The sequence below is a fragment of the Ambystoma mexicanum genome, chromosome 8, assembly GCF_040938575.1.
Source record: "Ambystoma mexicanum isolate Mex_15411 chromosome 8, UKY_AmexF1_1, whole genome shotgun sequence".
NCBI lineage: Eukaryota > Metazoa > Chordata > Amphibia > Caudata > Ambystomatidae > Ambystoma > Ambystoma mexicanum.
Window position 1 is genome coordinate 866,085,480 of NC_090929.1, and position 19,355 is coordinate 866,104,834.

At 45.4% G+C, this 19,355-nt stretch overlaps 1 long non-coding RNA gene across 1 annotated transcript in view; it reads left to right on the forward strand.

Annotated features, from left to right (window-relative positions):
• The first annotated feature begins 838 nt into the window (after positions 1-838).
• Positions 839-19,355, forward strand: part of LOC138473686 (uncharacterized) — a 53,892-nt gene continuing 35,375 nt past the window's right edge. Inside the window, exons 1-2 of the long non-coding RNA XR_011268852.1 lie at positions 839-873; positions 989-1,096. This is a non-coding gene — a long non-coding RNA (uncharacterized lncRNA). The remainder of the gene's footprint in view (positions 874-988; positions 1,097-19,355) is intronic.

The window sequence follows — 19,355 nt, forward strand, 5'->3', positions numbered from 1 at the left end:
TACCTGATTCTTCGGATGTCTGCACTCCTTTCTCCATCCCTCCGACTCCCTCTATGCTCTCCATTCCAATGGTGGAGGCACAGATTTCTTCCCAGGGGGTCAACTTGATGGGTGATTCAGGACCTCCCCCGGTGGCTGTGGCAATGTTGCGGTTGGCAGAAAGTATGCTACGGACGCGTATCCGCAGGTCGTCCCATCGCTTTCTGCATTGCTGTGGGTTGCGGGGTGCGGTCCCCACCGCACTTACACGCTGTGCCACCAGGGCCCATATGGCCTTCTTGTTCGCAAGTGCCGTCCTGGTCATTTGCGTGGAGAAGACGACGGCAGCATTCTCCTGGAGGGTCTCTGTTAGCACGGTGAGTTCCTCACGGGAGAAGTGGACCTGCCGCTTGCGGTCGCACGCTTTCTTCGCTACTTTTCCCATTTTTCTTGGTTTCGCTAGGGTGGATGACGGGTTGGGGTGTGTCTCAGGGTAGTGTTTTTAGTGGTTGTGTGGATTTTGTGGTTTTATAGGTGTACGGCGGGATGTTTCCCGTTCCGGGCCCATGTTTTTACTTCCGTTTCCGTATATTTACGGTCACCGTACTTTCCGGTTGGCGCTCACTGCGGTGTCCGCTAAGATGGGTGGCGGTATTGCACCTAGGGCGCCGTACGGCGGCGGTGTGGGCCGTTTTGGGGTCATTTCCGCCATCGCGGACTTTGCACTTCCGCCATGCCGTGGTGCTCGTGCCCGATGGGTCGGAATGGGCCGCACTTTGCTCCTTCGTGCAATGGCGGAAACGCTATTTACGCTGTGGCGGTCCGGTCAGTCACTTTCCGCCAGGGTCGTAATGAGGGCCAAGGACTCGCACAGACACAGCTTGCCATTACTTAGTAAGAAGTACACAGAAATTGAACTCTTTAGCAGTTACCGATTTGCACTTACGTTACACGAGCTGAGCAGGTGAAAACTGAATTAATTGAGACTGGTGTGTATCTTGTATTGTAGAACATGATTGAGGTGTTTCCTTGCGCACCAGCAGAAATGGGAAGTAATTTAACTTAGCCATCTACACTGCGACTCACAATTAACATCGGAGACATATTCTTGGCAATAGTAAGTGATTTTTTGTTTTCTCAATAGTATGACAGTATTTTAAACGAACAATACATGAGACATTAACTGTAAAACGTTTTGCTCAACCTCTGCATTACAGATAGATTACCTCTCCAGCTACGACCAATAGGTTTGTCCTTAACCCATTGCAGGACAGAAGAATACAAGTTTATACCTTGCACATTGAACACCTTGGGGAGTAAACAAATTAAAAAGGAATGTCAGTTAACGTATTCGCAGTCCAATTGTTCGGAAGTGACTTAACTCAATAATACACATCCTTCACGTGATATTTAATCTAGTACATATGCCATTCCAGCTACTGGAGAGTCCTTGACTGAAATCAAAAAGCTTCTGACATAAGATACTCGTCTGAAACCTACATCCAATTCAGTGGATCTCTTTAAATTACTGCACTGGTGGGTGAGTCCATTCTTAAAAAATCTAATCTCAGTTAGCACCTTTTACTTTGGTTTGGTCTAGCATAGAGGGGCACAGCGCTTTAATAGCGACTGGTCCCGCTCTAGACCATCAATTACAGTAGGTCAATAGGTTGAGTAACTTTGGTTTTGTTCCTCATTTTTTCAGAATATGTATATTTTCCGAAGCAGTCTACAAGAAAGAGTTGATTCTTGCCTGTCACACACAGGTTAGTGGAGACAGCCTTCTCATAATCTTTAGTTTTGTAGTTATGGTTTATTAATTATGAAGATTAATTTATCTTAGTAACAGTACTTACCTTTTGTTACAATTTCAGAAATAATAACCTTGATATCAAAACCTGAAGAAGGGCGTCAGGCCCTAAACACGTCGCAGATGATAGGTGGACGATTTGAATCGTCAACATGATTAACATTCTCTATCAAGATATCAAGAACACTATTGTGTATAACGCTGTATAAATTATTTGAAGAGATGTAATTAGCAGAAAGGAAAACTCTGAATATTTGTTTGCTATAAAGTTCCTCCAGCCTTTATCTGGCTAAACTTTCACTCTTTGACATTGTGAGCTTTTCACCATGGTTACTGTGTCGAAAATCTCATTATGTCTGTACTGCTGTAATCATTTTCAGCGCTTTGGATAAAAAGCGCTATATGAGTGTTGTGCATAAATAAATAAAATACTATGATAGCACACATAGATGGCCTGATTAGCATTGATTGTTAAAGTAAAATAAGCCAATATATGCAAAGAGATCCCCTTGTTAGGATAGGGTACGCCTCCATGCAAATGGGGGAAGGTCCATTCTAGAATGTATGTCCATAAAGGTAGAAGGCAAGCATTGGGTATTTACAGAAGGGGCATTGTTGCTCTTTTTTTAATGTATATTTATTGCAGTTTTTTCATCAAAAACAATGACAACATAACTAGGATTGTGTTACAAAAACATTCTTCCCATTCAACCCCAAACCCCCAAGAGTCACATCCTTATTATATACTACATTTCCTCCTTCCCCCTGGAACATTGTCTTCATCTACTAAATATAACCATCACAGGACTGTGCAGTTGTGGTGTGTGGACAGTGACTTCTCTTGCGTTTAATCACTTCCTTTGGCCGCCTCAATGGGACTTAAACTATAATGCAAAATCGTCAATACACGTGGGGGGTGGGGTGGTACTACCGTAAGAGTGTGCAATCTCATAATGCATTCTTGTATCTACTGCAGCCCATCCTCTTTGTACAAGGTATTCCACTACTTAATATCCCGCTATTTAGCCATAAAGTCACCCCATAACAATTTGTGCTGTGCCCCTTTCCCATGAAGCGCTGTGGTTACCCTTTCTATTATACATATGTTTGTGGCAACATTTATCCACTCTTTCTTCCCTGGTGTCCTGGTATTTTTCCATTGCATCTCAAGGCAGGCCCTTGCCGTGAGGAAAAAGGGGCGCTGACAGTCTCGTAACCATTGGAACTTCCCCATCAATCTCCTCCATCCCAAATAGTATTAGAACTGGCTCATTAGCACCTTGGATCCGATCCAGGTCCACCCCAAAACCTCATCCCAGAACACCTTAATGTGGCAACAACCCCATCACATGTGCCAATAATCAGCTCTCTCGCCACACAGATGCCAGCACCCAGGGCTTGCCGGCTGAAACATCCTTGAAAGCCTTACTGGGTCGTATTGCCATCTATGAAGAAGGTTAATAGCCTGCAGCTTGTACTGACTGCCAATCAATGTTTGTGAGGCCTCTTTGCATATCCTCCCCCAAAGTTCCGGGTCTATTTCTGTTCCCAGGTCCCTCTCCCATCGTAGCCTCAGATCTTTTCCTTTGACCCCTTCCCAGCATCCGACAATGCTCTGTATATGGCTGAGATCAAACCCTTCATTTCCCTTTGTTTATCTAAGAGCTCTTCGAAGGGGGTAAGAATCTCTCTGAATCTTCTCCCTCCATTTCTCCACCGTAATAACCCCTTTAAGTTGGATGAAGGGAAAAACTGAAAGAGGACCTATGTTCAGTGCCTCTTCCAGGTCTGCGATCGCAATGAAAGAGCCTGCCTTCCAGAGCTGGCTCACCCTCTCCAGGCCTGCGTCAAACCAAGGTTCGAATCTTTCGGGGTTAGGGATTGCCTCTTTAACCCCAGGTGCCCGAATATGACTCAGTTGAGATGGCCATGTGGTAATTCCCAGTAAGTCGACCCGTTCCCGCCAAACCTCTCATATGGTATCCAATAGCTGGTGGTCCCTAATTTAACGTGGAGCTTACTTTTCGGTACCCACAGCCATTCTGCCACTGTGGCAGGGGCTAAATTACTATTATCTAGCGCAATCCACTGCAAATGCTTCTGCCTTTTTAGATGGGGAATAAGAACCCTTAGCTATACCGCTTCACAGTACTTCTTCAGATTTGGAGCCCCACCCTTCCTTGAGCAGTGTAAGAACATAATAACATACTCTCGCTTTCTTCCCCTACTATAAGAACTTAAACATTGCCCCCTTCACCTCACAGAAGAATGACTCCGGAAGACGAACCAGGAGCATTTGAAATGGGTATAGGAATATGGGCAGACAGACCATCTTCAAGGTATTCAGTCATCCGAGCCAGGACATGGTCAGTTTCTCCCATCTCTCTAGGTCAGCCCGAATTCCAGAGACCAAAGTGGGGAGGTTGGCGTTGTGAGGTTTATCCCCAGGTATTGCAGCATGTCCCTGCCCACCAGTAGTCCAAATGAGGCAAATCTTCTACAATCTACATGCCCAGGTCCTTCAGTGGGAATAGGATTGACTTGGCCCTATTGATCTTGAAGCCCAAAAACGCCCCATACTGGTCAATCAGTTCGATCGTCCTAGATACAGAGGCCAGAGGGTTCTGTATGTGCAATAACAGGTCATCCGCACAAAGGGCCACCTTGTACTCCACCCCTCCAACCGTGAGACCCTCCACTTGTGGGTCATTTCTAATCATCTGGGCCAGGGGTTCAAGGGAGAGGGCAAACAAGATTGGCAAAAGGGGGCACCCCTGCTTTGTGCCCCTACTTAAATTGAACCAGCGGGAGGAGTCCCCATTAACTGCTACCGATGCCCTGGGCGATGTGTACACTGCCATTACTCCCTTCATGAACCTGGATCCCAAGCCCACTTTGCCCATGACCTCTTCTAGAAAGCCCCATTCCCCCCTGTCAAATGCTTTCTTAGCGTCCACTGAGAGAAGGGCCAGGTCCCCCCCATATTCCGTGACTCATGTATAAAATATAGGGTTTTCTGCATTGTGTCCGTGCCTTGTCTTCCCATTATAAATCCGACTTGGTCAGAATTGATCAGACGGGGCATATATGTTTTGAGTCTCGTGGTCAGTATCCTCGTGTTGATCTTGGCGTCAATGTTCAAAAGTGATATAGGACAGTAAGACCCACGCCGTTTGGGGTCCCTGCCTTCTTTAGGGATAACCGTGATTAAAGCCTGTGAGAATGATTTGGGGGTGTCGCCTGTCTCAAGAATGTCATTAAAGAGCTCCACCATGACGGGGAGGAGGGGGAGATAAAGGACTTAGAAAAGCCAGTCATGTAAACATCTTCTCCCGGGCCCTTCCCCAACAGTAATCGCGACACCGCCCTTTTAATTTCTTGCACCGTGATTCGGGCATCCAATGCGCCAGCCTCTTCATGGGAGAGTGTCGGGATCTGAGTATCAGCCAGGTATGGCCCTATGCCCCTCCTCCCTTGACTATCCTCTGATTTATATAGAGCCTCATAGAATATTACAAATGCCTTCAGGATCCCCTCCCTCCCTGAATCGCGCTTCCCATCTTCCTCCTCTATTGCCGTTAGCCACCTTTCGGCGCGCTGTCCACGCAGTCTGGCGGCTAACAGCGCTTCTGCCTTGTCCCTCTTTTTGTAAAATTTCTGTTTCAGAAACTGTAATTTACAGACTAGTTGGCCTTCTTCAAGGAGTCAGAGCTCTTCTCTTTTCTTTCTGGCCTCGAGGACCTTGACCTGCCTCTCCTCTGTGGCTTCCCTCGCCAACCTGTCTAACTGGGCCATCTCCCCCCTCAACCTGGTCTCTATGAGAGCCCTCTCCTGCTTCTTCCTGACACCTTGCCTGATCAGGATCCCCCGCCACATCACCTTTCCTGTTTCCAATACCATCCTCCTTGGGACCTCTCCCACATTATTCAATTTAAAATATTCCCCAATTTCCCCAGCCATCTCTGTTCGGAACACAGGGTCCTTCCATAGTGACTCATTGCATCTCCACTTTGCTGCTCTATGCGGTAGGTCTGCCCAGCCCAGGTCAACAGTCACCATGTCGTGGTCTGACCATGAGACAGGGGAGATTTCGGAGCCCTGCTCCTCGTCCCACAGGGCACTTGAAACATACAAGTAATCAATTCTAGTGAATGTACAGTGGGTGCCGAGTAAAAGGTGTACCCCTTCTCATTCGGGTGAAAATGCTGCCATGCGTCCTTAAGCCCATACACCTCCAACATCTCTGTGTCCCCAGCCCCCCCTTTAGCCGGTGGGTCCTGCGTTCTGGGACCTCCTGCGTGCCTGTCCAGTTTAACCTATGCCCATATATTAAAGTCACCACTCAGGATTATGTGGCCCGAAGCCTCTAACATCAGTTTCGGGATTGTCCTTTGCAGGAAGCATCAGGGCCCTGCCTTCTACTTCTGCCCATACTTTGGACACGTCCATATTCTGATGAGGATTCCTACCCTCGCCTTTCACAGAGAACCTGAGCTCCAGTATTCACATCCCAGTCTCAGACCCAAAATCTTTAGTTCCTCCGCTTTTGCGTATTTAGTTTCCTGCAGCAACATCACATTGAGGTCTGCCCTTCGAAATTCTCTTGCCACAAGAGACCTTTTCGTTGGAGAATTCAATCCCTTCACATTTAAAGTGTCCACCCTCAGGAAGCCCCCCCCCCCACGGGAGCCCAACTCTACTTCCATTGTTGCATTACCATCCCTGTATAATCACCTAACCCCCAGGACGGTCCAATCCAGCATTCCACCTCCACCCTGCAACTCACACACCTCTTAAAGAAGACCCTGTTTCTACCCAGGTGAAGCAAAAACTCTCCTGTACTTTCTGGAGCCCAGTATGCATCTCCATATTGGCCCTTGAACATGCCATTCCCCGTCATCGGGCATTCTTTGACCCTAGTTCTCATCACTTCCAGATTCACCCAACAGCTTGGATATACATCTGCGGATGTCCTTCTCTGACCACAATCTCTGCTTTTGCCCATCAAATTCAAAAGTGAGGGAGAACGGTAACCCCCATCTATAGTACCCCTTTCTCCTGTTACCACTTTGTTAGGGGCATGCACATCCTTCTTCTGGCTAGGGTCAGTGATGATAGGTCCTGGATAATTCTCACTCTAGCAGAGTAATAGGTGATTGGGCCCTTTTGTCTCGCTTTCTCCAGGATTTTGGTTTTGTCACTGTAGTTATGAAACCGAGCCACAATGGACCTAGGGCCTACGGCGGTCACCGCTGCTCTATGAATCTTCTCGATCTTGGCCACATCAATAGAGTCATCCTCAAAAACCATCCGTGTTACTTCATGAAGCATATTTCCCGCTCTGATTCCCCTTCTTTGTCTGGGATCCCAAGGTTTCTCAGGTTGTTACGCCTTTCCCGATTTTCCAAATCGTTGATCTTAAGGCGGAATTCCTCATCCCAATTTTCCATGATACGCTGGTCCATTTGGACCTCCAAGGTAGACAGGGAGGACTGGTTATTTTTTACTTCCTCTAGACACGCCTCCATCTTGTATATCCTGTGGGTAATTTTGTCTACCCTACTGCCAACGTCCACCCTCATGTTCCTTATTTCCTCCATCATACTGGATACATCGTTCTTGGTTTCTGGTGATTCCTCCACTGATGCCGCCATTTGCTTTTAGTCGGGGTCACCATCCCAGAGCGTTGTGGTTTATACTTGTAGGTGGTGAGCTTCTGCCGTGCATCCATACACTTCATTCACTGTCCCTTGTGTGGGGCCCGTACAGCCCGACTGGTATTGATCTCCTACAGATGGTAGCCGCTGTGCCGCCTCAGTGCGTCACCCGGGTGGGGTGAGGGAAGGAGCGAATCGAGTCCTCGAGAGGCTTGTAGAGTTGTGGGCTACCCCACCAATGAACCTGCAGTGTTATGGCAGTTAGGCTTGGTCAGTTGCCCAGTGTGTGTTGTTACTCAGTACTTTCCTCCGGTGCACCCCTTCAAGGGGGCAAGTGACTCATTTAGTGCCTGCTTGTTCAGTGGTCCATGATCAACTGTGTCACTGCTTCCCCCTTGCAGCCAATGTGGTGGCCACACGCCCCAGTTACGAAGGGCCACACCACAGAGGTTCAAGGTCAGGTCCTTAAACCGCTTTGCTGCCTTGCCTCTAATAAGATCTTTCTGAGACACACTTCTACGTGTGATACAATGAATGTTATTTATGGAATTCAATGTCTGTGTGGTCTTCATTAGGTTGGATTTACAGCACAAAAGGCTAAAAAAAGATGGGGAGAGCATAAATCGAACGTGCGGTTGGGATCACCAGAATCCCCTGTAGCCCTGCACTTTAACAAATTGAAACACACAGCAGCTCAGTTAGAGTTTGTAATTCTCGACCATGTACAGTTACCAAGACGGGGAGACAATCTTCCAAAACTACTCCAACAGAGAGAAATTGGACTCGATGCACCCAAAGGGGATGAATCTGGATTGGGATTTATACTGCTATTTGTAAGCAAATATCCCAAGGAACAACAATCTAACATGCCAATGACTACGGTTATGAATCAGGCTCACTGAATATGACAATAAGTCCTCAACCCGATCATAAGATCTACTATATTTTGATTAGTTTCAGCTACTGAGTACACATAGCTATGCTGTAGTATCCTTATTTACACCATTACATCATTCTAAACATTTTAAAATGATTTCCCTATTCCTTCTTTGTTTTGAATTTTGAACTTAATTGTACCATCTGGTCCTTTGCATTAAAGGACTCAGTTGTAATGATGAATTGGAATAATCAGAATTCTATAAGCATTGTAACAATGATACAAAGTACCAAATGTCAAGTTTATGTTATTATGTTTCTGGTACCAATCTCCAATTTGCAGTAATGTCAAAGAAAATATACCTTTTTGAATTCCTAGGCTAACTGTACCAGCCGGCGTTCTGAATTACAGGACCCATTTATAATCAGAAGGTTATAAGTATAGCAATGATATCACTTCGATTGAATGTCACGTTTGTTCGTTCAGGCATTAATTTTTTCAATTTGTAAAAATACTGAAAGAAACCTAAAAAAGCAGTTTATAAAATCGTGAAACAGTAGACAGCCATTGTTTCTTCCAATATGGCGCCTTTATAACTTGTGAGCAGGCTCTAGTCTTTAAGTATAATGGAGAGATCCCGGTTGCTTAGCAATGATCACAGGCGAGAGAGAGAGCGTAGGAGACGAAAACACAAGGACTCGCACAGACACATCTTGCCATTACTTAGTAAGAAGTACACAGAAATTGAACTCTTTAGCAGTTACCGATTTGCACTTACGTTACACGAGCTGAGCAGGTGAAAACTGAATTAATTGAGACTGGTGTGTATCTTGTATTGTAGAACATGATTGAGGAGTTTCCTTGCGCACCAGCAGAAATGGGAAGCAATTTAACTTAGCCATCTAAACTGCGACTCACAATTAACATGGGAGACATATTCTTGGCAATAGTAAGTGATTTTTTGTTTTCTCAATAGTATGACAGTATTTTAAACGAACAATACATGAGACATTAACTGTAAAACGTTTTGCTCAACCTCTGCATTACAGATAGATTACCTCTCCAGCTACGACCAATAGGTTTGTCCTTAACCCATTCCAGGACAGAAGAATACAAGTTTATACCTTGCACATTGAACACCTTGGGGAGTAAACAAATTAAAAAGGAATGTCAGTTAACGTATTCGCAGTCCAATTGTTCGGAAGTGACTTAACTCAATAATACACATCCTTCACGTGATATTTAATCTAGTACATATGCCATTCCAGCTACTAGAGAGTCCTTGACTGAAATCAAAAAGCTTCTGACATAAGATACTCGTCTGAAACCTACATCCAATTCAGTGGATCTCTTTAAATTACTGCACTGGTGGGTGAGTCCATTCTTAAAAAATCTAATCCTCAGTTAGCACCTTTTATTTTGGTTTGGTCTAGCATAGAGGGGCACAGCGCTTTAATAGCGACTGGTCCCGCTCTAGACCATCAATTACAGTAGGTCAATAGGTTGAGTAACTTTGGTTTTGTTCCTCATTTTTTCAGAATATGTATATTTTCCGAAGCAGTCTACAAGAAAGAGTTGATTCTTGCCTGTCACACACAGGTTAGTGGAGACAGCCTTCTCATAATCTTTAGTTTTGTAGTTATGGTTTATTAATTATGAAGATTAATTTATCTTAGTAACAGTACTTACCTTTTGTTACAATTTCAGAAATAATAACCTTGATATCAAAACCTGAAGAAGGGCGTCAGGCCCTAAACACGTCGCAGATGATAGGTGGACGATTTGAATCGTCAACATGATTAACATTCTCTATCAAGATATCAAGAACACTATTGTGTATAACTCTGTATAAATTATTTGAAGAGATGTAATTAGCAGAAAGGAAACCTCTGAATATTTGTTTGCTATAAAGTTGTATGTACAGAATCATTGTTTTATTCATTACATTGGATTTGTAAAGAACCACGGAAGGTTCTAACATTTACAATTAGTTGATACTGTTTGCAAAATTTGGAGTTGAACTTATTTACTTCAATTTACCTCTATGAATAATGAATACAATTTGTTGAATATTATATCCTTGATTTATTGAATGTTAAAACATTTGACAACCTTTGTGGTTGCTTTCATTGTGCCCTTGCTTGTATCCCGAGACCCTCGAGATACTTTTTGTTTTCACTTAGTTTCAGATCTGGTAGCACAGATCAAACAAGGAGCTCCTTGGAACACTATTTAGAATATCTTATTAACTCATTAAGTGACAATCGATGTCTCAGAAAAAAGAGTGTACCCCTACAACCACACTAGTTCTTCCCTGTATGTCTGCCAGGCCCTGGGGCTCAATGAGAGTGAATTGCAGACACCTTCTACTCTGGCCGTGAAAGGTGAATCATGGTCAATGAGGAGGGCCCTCAGAGGGGCACCTAGGTTGCTTATTCACCTACTCCAATCCCCCTCACAATCTTGCAGCTTGTCATGGCCCCTGGGTTGGGGACTGTTAGTATCCCTCCATGTCCCAGACGCTCTATATACAAGGCCTGGGTCCTTAGACAGCCACTCTCCGGTGTGAGGGCCTGCAACCTGACAGTAACTCAGGTCCTCAATCCTTCCCTCCCCCCACTGGTGTGGGCCGTAGGTGGTCCTCCCTCCCAATGTCTTTTTCTCTGTGTTGCCGGAGTAGCAACACGAGGCCCCCACTACACTTGTGCGGTCCCCGCCGCCCCACCTTCACTTCCATGTTATCTGATTGCCTGGAGGTTCTGGGGATACAGAATAAGGCCACTGCCTGTCTGCACAATTGTCTGCACAATTAGTATATCTCTTGGGAGCCCCCTCTGGGCCAGACAAACGGATCTTCTTAGTCCACCCTGCTGTTGGTAGGTCTCCGCCCTTCTGTTGCTCCCCAGCCAGAGGGGCTTTATAGGGGCTTGCTCCCTCTTAAACGTTAATACACCCCTCCTCGGCTCCAACTCAAACTCCTGGTCGCCTCCTCTTTTCTGATGTTGACACCTCGCCGCCGGCTGCGCACCATTACTGGGGCAAGCAGCGCAGCCCGCAAGCCTCTCAGCAGCCCAATCAGCCCGGAACGAGCTTGTGGGCACCCGTTTACTTCTGGTTGCTCTGTGCTCCCCTCTCTTCGGGACACCCTCTTCTTTGTTGGTCCTACTGCAGAGGTGCTACGTCCTTATGGGTGTGCGTCTTACCCCTCCCCAGTGTTCGTCGGTGGGGAGACCCGCCGCCCAAAAGGCAAGCTGATCCCTCACTGTGCTTAACCTCAATAAGCACTGGGGGAGGAGGGACGGCACATCCCTGCCATGCCGAGATCGCCAGCGGGGGAGTCCTCCAACAGCCCTCCGCAGGTCATGTTCCCCAGATTGCTCCTCTCCCCTGGGCTTGCTGCAGATCGGGCGCTTTTACTCTGGTGGCCCTCCAAGATCCCATCAGCCCCCCCAGTCGCGGGGGGGGTCAGAGCTGCCTTCCCTTCCTCACGGCTGCCTCACAAGCCCAGTATCTCCTCTTCAAAGTCCACGCTCATGGTGCCATTCCTCCCTACCACGCGCCTCTCTCATGGGTGGGATTAACCTTCGTTTTCACCTCTGTATGCCAAGGCTGTTTTTCAGGAATCCTCGGATCAATTTTCCTTGTTCTTTCTCTCAAAGTCTGCAGGGAAGGTTCGCACACAACACTATTCTTTCAATCTTGGAGTGGGGGTCCAAAGTGGGGGCTCAGACCACTTTGTGGGACCTTTGTGCTGGGAGATCATGCAGAGGTAGGCTGCATCCACGCACCCCCTGGTGGCCATCCTGTGGCTCCTTTTCTAATCCTAAAGTATGTCCCCTTCAATCCAAATGGCACAATGTGCCCCATGAGTAAGATCCACGCCTTTTATAATGGTGTAGCAGGTCTTCGCAAAGTAAAAACCACACCTGCTTTAGCACTTCCTCAGAAAATGAATATCTAGGACACATTCAGTTTATGGTGTTTTTTTAACCAAGTCCCTTATTAATTAATTAAATTACTCAATGTGGTCATTCTTGTATTCTCACAACAGTCCCTGGACAGAGCGTGTTGTGATGCTATCTGTGAATTAAGTTAATTGCTAAAAATGAAAATGATTCATATAATTTCTATAGTAAAAGTAGGATTCACAATTTTAAATGAAGGATGATATCAAACATGTCTTCAAATATGTGATGTTTGATATTACAAGATTCGTATTCACTCATCCACTACTACATCCTATTTGGGCTCAACTATCTGACTCTGTGCATTTCTTTCTTATCTTTTCTGTCTTGCATTTTATGAGAAAAGGTTAGTACCACAGGTTTGGCCTCGCCTCCCCAACTCTGCTGGTCACCCGGAAGGGTCGCTGGAGTCCTTGAAACACAATGCAGCATTCTTGTTTGGGATTCAGCCTTCTCGACGTGTCTTTCACAGCCTTTTGGAGACAACAACCTCCTGCAGGGAACTCCTAAGGTTCTCCACCCGTGGCTTTTGTCCCTCAGACCATTGCTCTGCTCCAGTAGGTTCACATTTGCCCTGGAAATTCTGCTCTTAGTCGTGTTCCACCTTGTTCAGAGTGTGTCTGTATGTTCTGCCCTTTATTCATGCTAGGAGAGCTAATTGGCATCAGATGTATGCACTTAAAGTCAAGTGGATGATGCTGCCCGTCCCAATTAGTGGGTCATGTCCAATGCAATGTGCAAGAGTAAGAAATATTACTCTCAGTCACTCTCTTCCTCGGCCCAGTGTTTGTGTGGAAAGGTGGAAAATCGTATGATCATAGGGAATAATAGGGATCATGGGTAAGAAAAAGGGAGGAATACTGCGCCTAACCACTGGCTGTCTCAATCCCACTCCCCGAACACCCCTCACCCAGGTGATCCTCCTGCACTGGTCCACCCCAATGTCTAGATCCAAATGCGACACCTGTTTCCTAGCCATCTGAGAGAGATCCCCAGGGACAAGCAGGTGCTACACCCTTTGGTTTCTCACATACCCTTCATCTATGCAATGTAGCTGCATCTGTTTCACAGGGAAACCGAGAAAGGAAGTCAATGTCCCCCTGCTCCTTTCATTTTCGGTTTCCGCAGTGAAACAGTAGGCTTGCAAGTCTAAGAACCATCTTATGACCCAAGGATTAGAGTCCTTTCCTTGGCTTATCCATACCAGAGGTGAAAGATTGTTAACACATGTGAACCTTCTCCCCAGAAGGTAGTACCTCAGATGAATAATTGTCCATTTAATGGCAAGGGCCTCTAATTCCAATACAGTGTTGTTTTTCTCACGTGGGAAGAGTTTAAAACCAGTGAATAGGATGGGGTGTTCTAATCCATCACACATTTGTGACAATACTGCTTCTAACCCTGTGATGGAGGCATCCTTCTGTAATACGAATTCCTTTGAGAAGTCCACCACTTTTAGTATTGGGTTGGGGCATAAGCTTTGGTTCAGGTTAACACACATCATCCTAATCAGTCCAACACATTTTCTGGGGCTCTGCATTTCTTAGTTTGTCTGTCAATGTAGCTGCCTATCTTAAAAATGTGGGATAAATGTACGGTAAGAAACGATTACCCCTTGGAATGCCCTGAGGTCTCTCTTGGTCTTGGGTGAGGGGCATTTAGGACAGCTTTCACTTTTAATTGCAGGGGCTGGACACTGCCATTCCCTACATAGAAGCCTATGTATTTCACGTCTGATTGAGCCAGCTAGCATGTTGATGGATTGGCAGTTAAGCTGACCTCTCTGTGGGTTCTCGTAATAGAAGAAAGATGAAAAAGATGGTCTTCACAAGATTTACTATAAATTACTATGTTCACACGGGAGGGTTGCTGGCATCCTTGAAACACAATTCAACCTTCTTGTATGGGATTCAGCCTTCTCCACATGTCTTTGGCAGCCTTTTGGAGGCAATGACCTCCTGCAGGGAACGCCTGGGGTTCTCCACCCATGGCTTTCGTCCCTCGGTCAATTGCTCTGCTCTAGTAGGTTTGCCTTTGCCCCAGAAGTTCAGCTCTTACTGGAGTTCCACCGTGCTCAGAGTGTGTCTCTATGTTCCGCCTTTTAGCCATGTGAGGAGAGCTAATTGGCATCAGATGTATACACTTAGAGTCAAGTGCCTGACTTTGCCTTACCCAAATAGGATGACATGTCCAATGCGATGTGTAAGAGTTAGCATTATTACTCTCTTCCTCGGCCCAGTGTTTGTGTGGAAAGGGCGGGGGGAGTTGGAATATCATAGGATCTTAGAAAATAGCAGGGATCATGGGTAAGAAAAAGGGAGAAATACCACCCCTCACCACCGGCTGTCTCACCCCCGCTCCCCGAACACCCCTCACGCAGATGATCCTCCCGCACTACTCGACCCCCAGGGTCTGGATCCAGAGGCGATGGCCATGCCCTGCCCAACTGAGAGAGATCCCCAGGGACCAGCAGGTGAGATACCCATTGGATTCTCACAGCCCTCAAACTTGTATACTTGAATGACCAAATCCATAAAATTCATTTGCACTAACCTGGATCACAAGAGGTGAGAGGCTGCTCTGAAGAATTTCCCCAAAGACTATGTACTTCGCTCCCTGATAAACAGAAAGAGGAAGAAAAAGACCCACAGGGAAACCCTCTGGGGAATAAAACCCTGACGATTAGATGTCTCCCAATCTGTAGACATGCAGGTGTCAGTTCTCGAGGTAAGGAGAACCTGTTACCATGTAATAGAAAGGTACAAGTAAGTATGTATTTTCACTCCGATACAACCTTCAATCATTTGAATACATAATGGTTTACCCAGGATGTGATGTACAGTTATGGAACAGGAGCTGGAGCCCAGGGTGATGGATTAAAAGCTGCCGGTCTGTGGATTCAGAAAAGGGAGTAGGTGAGAAGTAGAAGGAGTGAAAATACAGCTGAAGGGTAACAGAGAGACAAAGACCTACCTCTGTGCTGATGAGCATGGGATTAGGACATTATTTCTGCTGTTGCACGCCGCTGGCGTTTCTGATACGGAAACAATCAGAAGGGTTGGAGAGGTTAGTAAGTGTACAGAGGGAATTTGTAATAAATATCCAGGGAGAAGAGAGCAGGACCTTGGAACACACAGTTGCTACGTGACTGGGTCACATCAGGTCAGTCTGAGGAAAGTCTGTTCTTGAACGCGGGGGGAAGGATCGCCAGGACAAGCCGCTCTGCAGTGAAGGATAGGGAGTTATTAAAAATAGGAAGTCACAGAAGGACAGGTAAATGTGACTAGAAACTAAATCGAGCTTACCAAGTGCTCGCTGTGAGAAGTAGCGACCCATCGCTTCTGTGTCCGAGGTTTCATATAACTTCCTCCTCAGTGTTGTATGGGCAGAGCTAGGGCCAGGAGAACCAAATAGGCTGCAAGACTAGCAGAGCTCAGAGGCACCATCTTGGGGGAATGGCAGGATGTTAATTATATACGTCTCCATCTATCCCAAAGGGACCAACGTTTCCTATGGAGCGTGACACAAACTGCTTTAGGGCACAATTCAATATTTGTTGCATTACATAGTCCGAAGATGGCGTGAAGCATCGAGACTTACTATATGGGTGAACCCTATTAAAATGTGCAATCTACAAACGATCATGTATGTGTTTCAGATACAATGGTAATTGCAATCGGTTTCCATCATCTCTAACCTGTCTCTGTCTCTTACTTCCTCGGCCAACATTCTAGCACTCCACCCATCATGGTCACGTCCCGAGCACAACTGCCCATAACACCTACCTGCACTCAAAAATGTTCAACGTTAGTTGTCCTTAATCTACGTATTGTCCCCGGTGAATGTTATTTAATCCCCTCCACAGCCTGGTCAGAATGTACCTCAAACTCACACCCATTGTAAGAAGCTCACTGCTTCCCATAAAATCTAATTTCTTACCTATTGTACGTTTTGTGATCAAAACAGCATTGTTCCTCCTGTATATAAATGAATACATATAATAAGTAAATAAAGTAATGGTTATTCCTAAATGTTAAAGGGACATTTAGAAGTTGCTTAAATCCGTTCTATGGTGAACAGGTAAGAAGGGTCTTTGCATGTGATGATCAGACATGTTGCTGTTGATGCGTTTGGCTTCTGGGATTGGAACACATTAATCAGTTGGTCATTTTGCTTCTGTCTCATTATTTTCTGCATCAAGAATTAGAAGCAGGACGTTATTGGCTGGATTTGGTAAAACAAGCCATTTATTTCGTATAAGTTACTGTTTACAGGGCCTGAGCGTGTTACTGAAAAATGCATTTTTAAACACTGAAACACACCCATGAAACCCTCAGGGATTAGCTTGTATCTCATGGCAACAGTATATCCTTGCACTGCAAAGTTTCATTGTGGGGCAATTTGACAGTTTAAATAAATATTCGGTGTCTGAAATGGAAACATAGTGTAGGCTTGTTTTAAATAGTATGTTTGGACGACTGCTCACTTTCCTAATTTGACCCGTTACATGACAGGTGTGCCCTACCTGAGTTAGAGGTGGACAGAGCTGTCATTTTGGGAAAGCTGCTGAAAGTCAGGGAAGGATGCAAGCACGCACTGAGGACAGGCCCCAGAATGTGATGTCTCTTGAGAAAGTCTGGCCTAAAGGAGGAGGATATTGTTAAACTAATTCCCAGTTTGAAAGAAGAAGATTATTTGGAGAAAAAAAAACAGCGGTTCTGGGATGAAGACCTGAACATTGGAAGAATGAGTGAAACTTCTATGGGTAGGAGCACAGAAAAGAGTGGATCTCTCTTTGAAGTTGATCCAACGGAAGATAGCCCAGAATCATTACCGGACTCTGGCCCGGAGGCAAGCCATGGAGCTGTTGAATTCAGACAGATGCTTGGACTTTAATGGGGCCATATGCAATGGCGAGGCCTACGGGTGAGGGATTTTTGGCAGAAGGCCCTAGGGAGGGTTGATCTCAGGTTTACATTTGCAAGTAATAGCTGTGATAAAGATAGTTAGAGCCAGGGTTGTGACAGGCGTTTAAGTGCAGAAATGGCTATGTCGATTGTAACTCATAGTTAATAAACCAATTCTCAGGCTGCAGTATAGTCAGAAAAATCCCAAAGTTAAGGATCAGAAGCGGGGAATCGTAAGATTGGTGAAATATAAAACCATCGTTTCTGAGAGGACAGTGAAGAGAGAGCAGTATAATAAAATCTGAGGCGAGTTTGTAGAGGCCTACACTTGAGGGATTATGGTTGAGCACATTTTTGACACATGCCTATCTGTCTCACATGTTATCTCCTCGTGTGTTATCTTTTGTGTTTTCCCCAGTGATTTCTGTGTATGTCCCTGGTTCGTTGTCTACACCTTCCAACTGTGTCCTTCTGTGTAGACTTTAAGTGACTAGCTTGTATGTCTAATGGTTGGCTAACTGGAGTTTTGGGTTTAACTCTTCTGTGTATAATTGTGATGCAGGATACTTCCCCCATCATGGTCACGTCCCGTTATCCTGAATCTATGTATGTCCACTTATTTATTGTCCCTGGTGACTGTTAATTACTGCCCTCCAGAACCTTGTACCAATCTAACTCAAACTCACCCCCTTTGCAAGAAGCTCACTGCTTCCTGTCAAATCTGATTTCTCGTCAAATCTGATTTTTCAAAGCACCCATGGCCTATTATCTACTGCTGTTGGCAACTGTGAATATATTATTCATGGACATAGTAAGGGAGTGCATTATGTGAAAAAAAGTCTTAAGTCCATGTCAGTAGCTTTAACACGTTTCTTGCACTTTGAAATACAAACAATGAACTTGCATAGGGGGTACACATTGTTCAGACATTTACATATAAGCGGTACTCTCTGTGCAACTTGATTTTTTTACAAGCTATATAGATGGAATTGCATTATTTTGAAGACAAAACCTGAAGATAATAACAGGACATGTCAATATGTTGCAAATAACACAAGATAATATGAAAAATAACACCCTGGTGGAAGGCTACAACATTTATTTTCCTATTGATAGTTAACTGCTACCAGTAAGACACAGGAACTGGCACACCCACAATGATCGGAATTCATCTGAAGAAGGGTGTAGAACATAAGTATTAAACGCTCAAACATTTACAAAAGAGAAAGCATGGCCGAAGAATGAAAACAGACATTTTCTATAGGATGTCTTCCATCTCAATATCCACATAGATAATGTCGATGCAGCCATTCCACGGAGTAACACAGAGAATCGTCATTGTCAGAAGACAGCATGTACAGAACATTGTAAGAGCAACAATTACTAATGTTTCTGGCAATATGGGAGGTGCAGTGCATCCTCCACAGACACACCAGCCCACTGGTTCAGTGTGAGTTAAACCCTGATGGAACGTATTTAGATAAATGAGCTCATCTGGTCAGTATTTTGCAAATCATAACCAATGTGAGCCTCCATGTCCTGTTTCGGTTGAAGTTCCCTGTGTTTCTCCACTTAGGCAATACAACTACCAACCCAAAAAAGGTCTCTCCATATATCCAGATTACCTAATTTCTCTCCATCTTGATGACTGGGCAATCTATGGTAGTGGGATAAACTACACCTGGTCAGGTTCTGGCTTGGCTGACCTCTTTCCTCTCAAATCAACCCTCCCAGGTCCAACTGGGGTCTTTCCTGTCTGATATCTTTTTCTCTAACTGTGGTGTCTTCCAGGGTCCTAACCTCTCTCCCTGGCTGTTCAACAAGTATCTGGCACTTCTCGCCCACCGCATCGCTGCTCTCTGCCCCAACTTTCAGTGCTATGCGGATGATACCCAGCTCATTTTCAGGCTACCCTCGGCCTCCTCTTCTCCTTCCCTCATCTCTGACTGTCTTTCTGTTATCCAGGAATGGTGTGCCGCCAAAGACCTCTGCCTTAATGCCAGTAAAACCGAAATTCTACTCATCGGCACACCCACTCCCTCCTTCCCTGCAGCTCTCTGGTCGGCCTCTCTTGGTCCTCTTCCTGCTCCTACCTGCAAGGCAAAAAACCTCAGGGTCATCTTCGACTCCACACTCTCCTTCTCTCCTCACATTTCTGAC